This window comes from Carlito syrichta, unplaced genomic scaffold (assembly GCF_000164805.1).
Source record: "Carlito syrichta isolate Samal-C Ts95f unplaced genomic scaffold, Tarsius_syrichta-2.0.1 Scaffold123381, whole genome shotgun sequence".
NCBI classification, from domain to species: Eukaryota; Metazoa; Chordata; class Mammalia; order Primates; family Tarsiidae; genus Carlito; species Carlito syrichta.
This window is the reverse complement of record NW_007067477.1, coordinates 159,336-169,282: the sequence shown is the minus strand read 5'-3', so window position 1 is coordinate 169,282 and position 9,947 is coordinate 159,336. Positions and strand designations below refer to the sequence as shown.

Here is a 9,947-nt window from a genome sequence, read left to right as displayed (position 1 = left end):
AAAATTAAAAAAGAATACAGTCGATGTATTTGAATTGTGAAGAAAATAATAAAAAGAAACATACTCCTTATTTGTACAGATGTGTGAACTGATTACTCAAGGAAATGTGCCCTGATATCAGAGAAATTGAAAAGAAAAAAATTGGGATAAGGAATTTTAAAAAAAGAATATTGTTTTTAAATTGTATAGCATTTGGTCACTAAATTAGATGTTTTTGTCCAAGGAAACTCTTTTTTTTTTTTGCAAGAGACAAAGCACTAGACATGTTTATTTTAATAAATCTTTTTCTCCTTCTTTGTTTCCTTCAGTGGTCTTGGTGTATTGAAAAGGTATTCAATCAAGAGAAATCTGGAGGAAGCAGGAAATCATAAAGTTATTGAGGCAACCCAGGGGCAGAAAAGTCAGGTAAGTACACCTTTTGTTCCATTGTTCCTGGATCACTTGGAATTCTATATTGAGGATGTTCCTGAAAATATCTTTGTTGCTATGAACCCAGATGACAGCAGAGAAAAGGTCAGGTGTGATATCTTCATTTTAGAAAACAAATCAAGATAGTTTAAGCAAAGCTTAGTTTAATCTATTGTTCATGTCTAATTTATTAGCAAATAATACATCCCGAGACCTTGAGATACACATTTTCATCCTGTGTCTACCAGGGATCACTGATTAGTAGAAACTGAACTTGATTTGATACTTTCATTCTTAGCGGTGCCTATTTATATGGTTCTCAGTAAAGGTAGCTAGCTCTTCAGAACAATGTTTTGAAATTTATAGGCCTTAAAACAGAAGAGAAATTCATTTCACCTATTGGGTCTTACAATCTTACTATTCCTATCAGTTTGCTACTTTCCTCAGAGACCATAGTCATAGAGTTGTAATCAGTACATATGAGTAAATATTCTTCATGACATTGGTTGGTAGACATAAACTTCAAATTAATACTTTTGAGAGACAGGTTTCTGTGTGCTGATGAGATATATATATATGGACAGCTGACTGTATATACTCATATTCACCTGCACAAATGGTATTTCCTTTGAAAATTGAGACCGCATTCATGTTGCAGTCTTATTAATATTTTTAAAGATGGCGTCAGGTTGGTAGACTTGGTCTTTGAGGCCACTCCAATCCCTTAGGACTGAGCTCCCCTATGCAAAGTGAGAGTTTTGCTCCCCATAGCAGCTTAGATGATAGGTCAGGAGAACCAGGATAGACCTAAGCCTGAGTGAAGGCTCCAAGGTGACCTGCCACTCTCAGATTCCTGTGAGAACACAGCTCCAAGGGAGCAGGAAAGGGTGGAAGACATCACATTTGGTTTAGGCTCATTGGTTTTCTCAAAACCAGGGTATATCATTCCTACGAACCCTCTGTGACTTCATTTACTCTTTGACAATGGGTTCATTTCAGTGTCTCATCAGAGCGTTTTCATGTCAAAATTTTTTTTTTTTTGAGTTGGAGTCTCACTCCGTCGCCCAGACTGGAGTGCAGTGGCCGCTCCCGGCCACCGCAGCCTCGACCTGCTGGGCTCTGGCGATCCTTCCGCCTCAGCCTTCCGAGTAGCCGGAATTACAGGCATGCGCTACCACGCCCGGCTAATTTTTTGATTGATTGTAGAGATGAGGTCTCACTGCCCAGATGGGTCTCGAACCCGCGGGCTCAAGCAATCCTCTCACCTCAGCCTCCCAAAGGCGTGGGATTACAGGCTGAGCCACTGAGCCCGGCTCATGTCAAATTTTAAATTCATGATAACCTAAGGATAAATTTAAGAGTAACATGTCTTAATTAAAATCTACCTTTTGTTATAAAGTAATTTTACGCAAATAATTTTATCAAAAGCATTTATATTTCTACATAAACCACTGGAATCTCCATCCTAGGAAAAAAATCAAGTAGAATTATAGATATTAATTTTATATTTAAGGAATATTAAAGCTGACATATAGGACAATTTGGGGGTCTATATTGTGGACTGAGTGTACAGTGATTTATGAATACAATCTCTTTTTGAGTTCTCTTGTTAGCTCTGTGAGGAAGGTAAGGAAGGCATGGTTATTCCCTGTGATACAAGCATACCTTGCCAAATGCACACATTTAGCTTGTGGGTGGTGAAGTTAGGATTTGAGCCTAATTCTGTCTGATACATAAGATTCTATGTCCTTGACCTGCTTGGGTAGAGAAGTTTGGCAGGAGCTAAAATATACTCTGCTGAGATGAATAATGTATCTTGCTTTCATCAGGGATTTATAATTATTGTTGAAAATATACCCTTTTAAAGAACAAATTATCAATTACTAAAACAAATAAAAGTAGCACACAAATGAAAGTCACAAAAATTCATTGAAATATTAACTAAAGGAATGTAGAAATTGCAAAATAGAATAATAAAACACATATTCCTAGAAAAAAACTCTAGGTATATAGAAACTGGTTCAATATTGGGAAATATATTAAAATAATTTTATAGACCTAGATTAAAGAATAAAACTCTTATTTTTTTACTTCCAAATGACATTTGATAAAATGCAACTTAATTTCTCTTAAGAAAACACACATACATACAACATAGTAACTTAGAAATACAGAGATGGCATTAAAATGTGAAAAAATGATTTTAAGAAAACAGAAAAACCCTAGAGGCTTAACATGACCAGTTTCATCACTTATAGTTGACATTATTCAACAAATTTTAACCAAAACCAATATAATAAATTGTTTAAAAGACAAATATTTAAAAAATTCTTATTATATATGAGGGAGGCTAAAAAAAACCCCAGAATTTATTTACAAAAAATTATGTTTTTATTGTTACCTGTTTAAACTTCATTCAAAATACTCAACCTTCACAATACTCAACCTTCAAAATACTCCCCCTTTAACGCAATACATCTATCCAGATGCTTTTTTCCACTGCTCAAAGCAGTTTTTGAACTCGTCATTTGGGTGACTTTCAGTGCTTCTGCCATTTTTTGTTTCACCTCTGCCACATCTGCAAAACATTTCCCTTTGAGGACTTTTTTCATCTGGGGAAATGAAAAAAAGACACTTGGGGTGAGCTCAAGTGAATCGGGAGGGTGAGGCAGTGGGGTCATGCCGTCTTTGGTAAAATACTCCTGAACACTCTGTGTGGTGTGCTTGCAAAGCACCCGTCATGAAGTGGACATGGCGAGGCTCTCCAGAACAAATTCACTGAAGCCGAAGGCAGCCTCTCACAACAATGCTAGCTGGTACGCTATGCTGATGGTCTCCTGGAACTCTTACCAACTGGAGGAAGCTTGGACTATAAGTGGCCTGCCCTCCAAAGATAATACTGGATTCTTCAGGGGTGTCTCCTATATGCTAGAAAATGTTCTAAATGTTTTACAAGTCCTAACTTATTTAATCCTCACAACGATTCTGGGAAATATGGACTAATCTCATTCTCATTTTACAAATTAGGAAGCAGAGGCCAAAAAAAGTGAGGTAACTTGGCTATCTATGGTCATGCAGCTAAAACATGATGGGGCTCAATTAAAACTCACGAAGTTTGACTCATGAGTCTTTAATCTTAAATACTGTGGTATGCTGCCTCTCAAAGCTTATAGTTATTAGAAAAGATGGTCTTTTTTCCTTAAAAAAATATATATCTTTTTATTAAAAAATCCCAAGAATAAAGAAACTTGAATAAGGAGCTTCAGTTAAGTAGCCATACAAAAGATAAATGTGTAAAAATCCGTTGATTTTTTTTTCATAACAGCAACAAATAGAAAACAATGAAAACAATGTCATAATAGCAATTCAGTATCATATATCTATGAATAAAGTACATAAGAAATGAGCAAGACAAACAAAGAAAATAACATTTTATTGAAAAACATACAATAAAATTATCAGTCATAGAGGTTTGTGTTATATTCCTAGGTAAGAATGTGTACAGATGTTAATGTCCCCAAATTAATTTACAGAGTTAATACAATTTCACTTAAAACCCTAAAGACAGCTTTACGGAGAGCTCAGCAAAATGACTATGAAAATCTTTCTGAAAGAATGGGCAACCTCGGAAAATGAAACTTTGGAAGAAAAGAATAATGAAACTTGCTATTTCCTAGTATGAAAGTATATTACAAAGTTACAATTGGTAAAACAACATGCTATTTCTTGCATTAAAACAGAAACCTTGAGGAGCTAACTCAATCTGAGAATGTCCCCAGCAAATCAAAGCTTACCAAAGCCATGTATAAGAAAGACAACATTTCATGTTGCTGAGGAAGATGCTGACTAGTCAATGACCACAACAGCAATCACTGGTTAATGTGAGGCAAAAAACGTACAGTTGGATCTTTTATTTATACAACATGCAAAGAAATATCAGAATGATAAAAGAAGAAAATATTGAGACAACTGAAAAATGGATTGGAGAATAGTTTTATAATCTTGTCTAATATGACATCAGAGGCAGAAATAATAAAGATTGGTAGGTTGATTGTAGATATAGTCTAATCTATATACATATACACAGAGAAGAGATTCAAATAGCATGAACTTAATGTCCTAAAACTGATTTTTCTTGATTTTTTTTGGAGGGGGTAACGTAATTAATCAGTAAGTTCTAACTAACCTTCCAATACATGACTGTCTGAAGACTTAGTAACACAGCAATCATCCTGGGATAGTACTAATTTGTATTGTACTTCCTGCAGGCACAGAGCATCAAAGAAACTTTGTGGGATGAATGTATGTCTTGGGTAATAAAGAAGGCATTCCAGAGAAGATCAAATGATAACATAGAAAGGAGGATTATTTCCCCTAAAAAGGACACCTAAGTCTGAGTTATAGTATCCAAGAAAGGAGGGAATTTCAACTAGATAGTTTTAGAATTCTTAAATGCGCCAGGGCATTTTGATAGAAGTGGTTTGCAACCTCCTGGAGTCATCTGAATTATCACAACGAGTTAAATTAAGTTATCTCTAGTAAAAGTGGAATAATTCCCATTTTCTACCTTGAATGATGCAGTAGATCCTTGCAGAGGAGAGATGCAATGATAAAATTTGGAGAGAAATGTTTACCATTTTATTGAAGCTTATGACGCAAGAAAGATTTTTTTTTTTTAATTTTTTTTTGAGTTGGAGTCCCACTCTGTCACCCAGACTGGAGTGCAGTGACTGCTCCGGGCCACCGCAGCCTCGCCTGCTGGGCTCTGGCGATCCCTCCTCCTCAGCCTTCCGAGTCGCCAGAATTACAGGCGCGCGCTACCACGCCTGGCTGATTTTTTGATTTGTTGTAGAGATGAGCTCTCGCTGCCTAGGCGGGTCTGGAACCCACGGGCTCAGGCAATCCACTCACCTCAGCCTCCCAAAGGCGTGGGATTACAGGCTGACCCATCGAGCCCGGCTAAAGATTTTTTTTTCTAAACCTCCTTTTAGAGTGGCTCTTTTCCATCAATGCTGGGGTCCCAGAGTGAGTGTGAAAGGAAAACTTATTATGATGATGGCATTTAAAAGTTTTTAATTTAGGTGAAAAATCCCAGGTTATACCAGCCTGTACTATGACAACCAATTCACGGTCACACGATAGCAATTTTCTGTCCCAGGCCCTATGAGCAAAAGTGCTGGACTCTGAGCCTCAAGGGTTGGGTCCATGAACTTCCTAGTCTTTCTGTTCACATCGGCCCCTCTCCCTGTCCCTGGCCATGCACTGACTCCTGGCCACTGCTGATCCTCTTGGGCCTCTCTGGCTGTGCATCATGCCTTCCTGCTGGCCGTCTCTAGGTGACACGCACCCCCCCTTCCCCCACCCGTGTTACCTTTTTGCTTCCTGGCCACAGTGCCCAAAGTTCTGCATTCAGGCTCCCTCTCCTTTCTAACCCAGACCGCGGTCCCCGTGTTAAGTTTGTTACTTCAGCTCTCTTTCTTCATCTGCCCGTCTTCCTTTCGGACACAAGGACTTGACTGTTAAAAAGTGGCTTTGGGCTGGGCAGGTCTTGGTCCTGCAATTTGGCCAGCAGCCATTGTCAGTGTCCTTCCTAGAAGGACCTTTAGGTATTCGTGAAGTTATGTCCCTGGCAGATTCACACTGCTGGCTCAAGGGAGATGCCTAGAAGTGTTTGAATCTTAAAAAAAGAAAAAAGCACAGCATAGCCCTTAGCCCTTAGCTTCTACACCCCTGCTAGATAACAAACATTTTTTTTTAACATGTATCTTTATTTGTTCATAGATTTAACACTGTGTGTGTGTGTGTGTGTGTGTGTGTGTGTGTGGGGCCTCAGAAAGAAACAGGAATACTATAAAATGTTTTCTTCTCATGCATAATAACAACCAAAGAGAGGGTCAGCCATTTTGTTTTTAAAAGAGCAAAATCAAATAAGCACAACCCCCAAGATAAAGAAATAAATCTTGTTAATTTTCATGCTAACCAGACCGTCACCTTTTGAAGAGTGTCTAAAAGCTGTAAGCAGTGAGTTCTGGAGGGGAAAACGGAAAATAAAACAACCAGCAAGCAAAAGAGCAGAGCACACAGACACCCTTGTAAGGGGAAGTAAGGGGACTCTACACAGACAACGAGGGTGGCCATTAACGGTGTAGAACGGATTCTCAGTAATCAAAGTAATTGTCAATTAATGTTTATGGTGTGCAGCTCTCTTCATCCAACAGAAATCGATTGAGCTCTTCCTCCCATTTACCCTGTTCCCTCCACGGTTGTCAGCCCTGGGGATCAAGCAGAAGGCACTTCGGTTCCCCAGAGGTTGTAAACCACCAGCGTGCAAATGCAGAGCTAGAGGAAAACTGATGAAAGGCCGGTGCAGGACCCAAAGTGCCTCATCTCAGGAGCGGCTGCCGCTGCACTTTGAGAGGGCCAGGGGACGACATGCTTCCTTTTTTTTTTAAACTTCTAATTTTTTTTAACTCTAAAGATGTGGAGTACAATTCAGGGCTTGGTGTACAAATGTTCATTATGCAGGTACCGCTGTGGATGAGGTGTGCCCCTCCTTCCCCTGGCAGTTTCCCTCAACTGCCAATCCCACCTCCCTTCCCCAGGCAGATTCCCACTACTGCCATTCCCCCTCCCCCTCCGTGGTTTCCCGCTACTGTCAATCCTTTTCTTAGAGTATTAAGATAATTGTTCAACGTCCACTTATGAGTGAGAACATGTGATACTCAGTTCTTTGTTTCTGTGATGGATCCCTCAGTATTGTGGATTGTAAGTCCACCTAAGTTGCTGTGAAGTTTGTAACTTTGTCCTTCTTTATGACTGTATAATATTCCATTGTGTATAGGTACTACATTTTTTAATCCAGTCCTCTTTTGATGAGCAGCATGGTCAGTTCCATGTTTTTGCTATTGTGAACAAGGCTGCAATAAACATACGTGTGCAGGTATCTTTTTCATACAGTGATTTGAGTTTCTCCGGTTGTATTCCCAGTAGAGGGACTGTGGATTCATATGGAAGGCTGATTTTTAGAACTTTTAGGAATCGCCACACTGCTTTCCACAGAGGCTGTACTAGTTTGCACTCCCACCAACAGTGTGGACGTGTTCCCTTTTCACCGCATCCTCTCCAGTATCTGTTGTTTTTTGAGTTATTGATGATGGCCATCCTGACTGGAGTGAGGTGGCCTCTCAGTGTGGTTTTAATTTGTATTTCTCTGATGACTAGTGAGGCTGAGCCTTTTTTCATGTGTCTGTTGGCTGCTCGTATGTCTTCCTTTGAGAAATGAATGACATGCTCACTTTCTTCAATTATATGAGGAATAGCGTGTCAAAAAAACGTATCTGTGTGATGAGAAGGCAAATTTCGATTGTGTGGATGGAATCAGAGGAAGAAACATTTGTGCTTAATCAAAGCAAAGGCTGCCTGAAATTATAATGAGCTCCTCTGAGAGCTGAGGTGGTTCCAGAAGCTTGGTTCCACTGGGAACGAATGTGGCATGAGGGATCGAAGTGGGGGCTGGAGGCGGACAGTGGGGAACCAACTCATCTCCAAAGACAAAAGTCCAGGACCTCTTATTGAAATCACTGATGTGAGCCAGGCTCGCTGAAGACAATACAGTGGGGGAGTGTAAGGATGCTCTTGAGTTGGACCCACCAGCTTTGTCTCTTTTTTTTTTTTTGAGTTGGTGTCTTACTCTGCCACCCAGTATGGAGGGCAGCAGCACGCTCCCAGCCACCGCAGCTTTGACCTGCTGGGCTCAGGTGATCCTTCCGCCTCAGCCTTCCAAGTTACTGGAACTACATGCACGTGCCACCACGCCTAATTTTTTTTATGTATTGTAGAGATGAGGTCTCACCAAGTTGCCCGGGTTGGTCTCGACCCGTGGGCTCAAGCAGCCCTCTCACCTTGGTCTCCCAAAGTACTGGGACTACACGCTCGGCCTAAGCTTTGTCTCTTAACTCTAAGATGTTGGCCATATCTCTCATCTCTGAGCCCTGGTTCTCATATCAGAGACATGGGGCTAGTCTGTGTCTCACAGGACTAGGGTGAGAGTTGAAGGAAATAATGAATGTAAACGAACTAATTCATAATGTTTCTTATATAGTGGGCACTCAGTAAGTGGTACTGTTACCATAGGGAACTAGAGGGTCATCTTGGTAATTCAGAAAGTTAAAATAATACCCATTAATGTAGAAAGTCCCTCCCTCCCTATCTGGAATTCATAAAAATAGAGTCTTTCTAAAGTTTGTAGTGATAAATAGTAAACACGTACAACACTGGAAAACACACCAGACCAATTGTTCCATTTTGTTAACATTTTCTTATTTGTCTGCGCTTAATTGCTGGAAAGATTTATTTTTTAGCTTAGTCTTTACTTGTAGTATGCTGAGAGACCTATATTGTCAATATACGTTTATTATATCAAAAACGACCTTATACAGCATGTTATGACCTGTTCAAAGAGAGCTTGTTCATCCAAGTTGGATGAGTTTGAAAGCTGACATGGTTTGCTTCTGAGTATCTGTGTTGCAGTCAATTTCTGTCTTTCATCATGCTGTTGGAATCAAGCGCTGCACAATTTAAATTAGCTGTTAAAAAGCCCAAAAGGACTCAGAGGGTTGAGCTACAGCCAGATTATGCCATCATTCAACAAATAAAGCAATTCGTGATTGCCTGTAACAGCATTTACTCAACGGACTGTGCTTCACTTTGAGTATGCTTACTGGCAGCCATAAACGAGCCATTGCATCTGCAAAGGCATAGAGAATGATATGATAGGCATGGGAGACTCAGAAGAGGGAGAGTGCAAAGGAATGGAGGGACAAAACGTGACCGGTTGGCTACAGTGTGACGGTGGGGGTGGGGGTCGGTACACTTACAGCTCACACTTCTTGGCCGCTATGCAATGCATCCATATCGGCAAAAACTATTTGTAGCCCCTTAAACTACTGAGATAAAGGAGAAAAACAAAAACAAAAACAAGTAGATAAATGAGCCACTGTAATACTCTGTGCTCACTTTTCCAGGCCTATCTTTGATTAGCTCCACCTTCTCTTTGTTTTCGCTGTCTGTGTTCTGCTTTTTGTTTATACAATTTATATATTGAAACTTTTAAACCGCAGAGAAAAACAAAGGATAAAATTAACCACTTTCCAGAATTAACTCATTTTATTTCATAATATTGGCTTAAAGTCCCCCTTTTTTAAAGAAATAAGTGCTATTGTTAGTCAAGTCTCTTTTCAGGTGCAATTATGAATTAGTATACCTTATTATGAATTAGTATACCTTATTCCAATCTATTTTATATTTTCTTTTTTAAAAAATTTATTTTAAAATTGTGGGGTACAGTTAAGGGTGAGGTATACAAATATTCACTGTGAAGGTACCCTGGTTAATGAGGTATGCCCCCTTCCTGTAGATATCGACTACCATTAATCCCAACTCCCTGCCCACCCCCCGTAGTTTCCCACCACTGTCAATCCTTGTCTTATTGTATTACGGTAGTTGTTCAAGGTCCACTTATGAGTGAGAACATGGGATGG

The 9,947-nt window shown here is 39.6% G+C and overlaps 1 protein-coding gene across 2 annotated transcripts in view; it reads left to right on the top strand.

Moving 5' to 3' along the window:
* Positions 1 to 343: 343 nt before the first annotated feature.
* Positions 344 to 9,947, top strand: part of PKIB (cAMP-dependent protein kinase inhibitor beta) — a 98,501-nt gene continuing 88,897 nt past the window's right edge. For both annotated transcript variants that reach the window (XM_021707685.1, XM_008048374.1), the window contains exon 1: positions 344 to 405. The gene's annotated coding sequence lies outside the window, so the exon portion shown is untranslated. The remainder of the gene's footprint in view (positions 406 to 9,947) is intronic.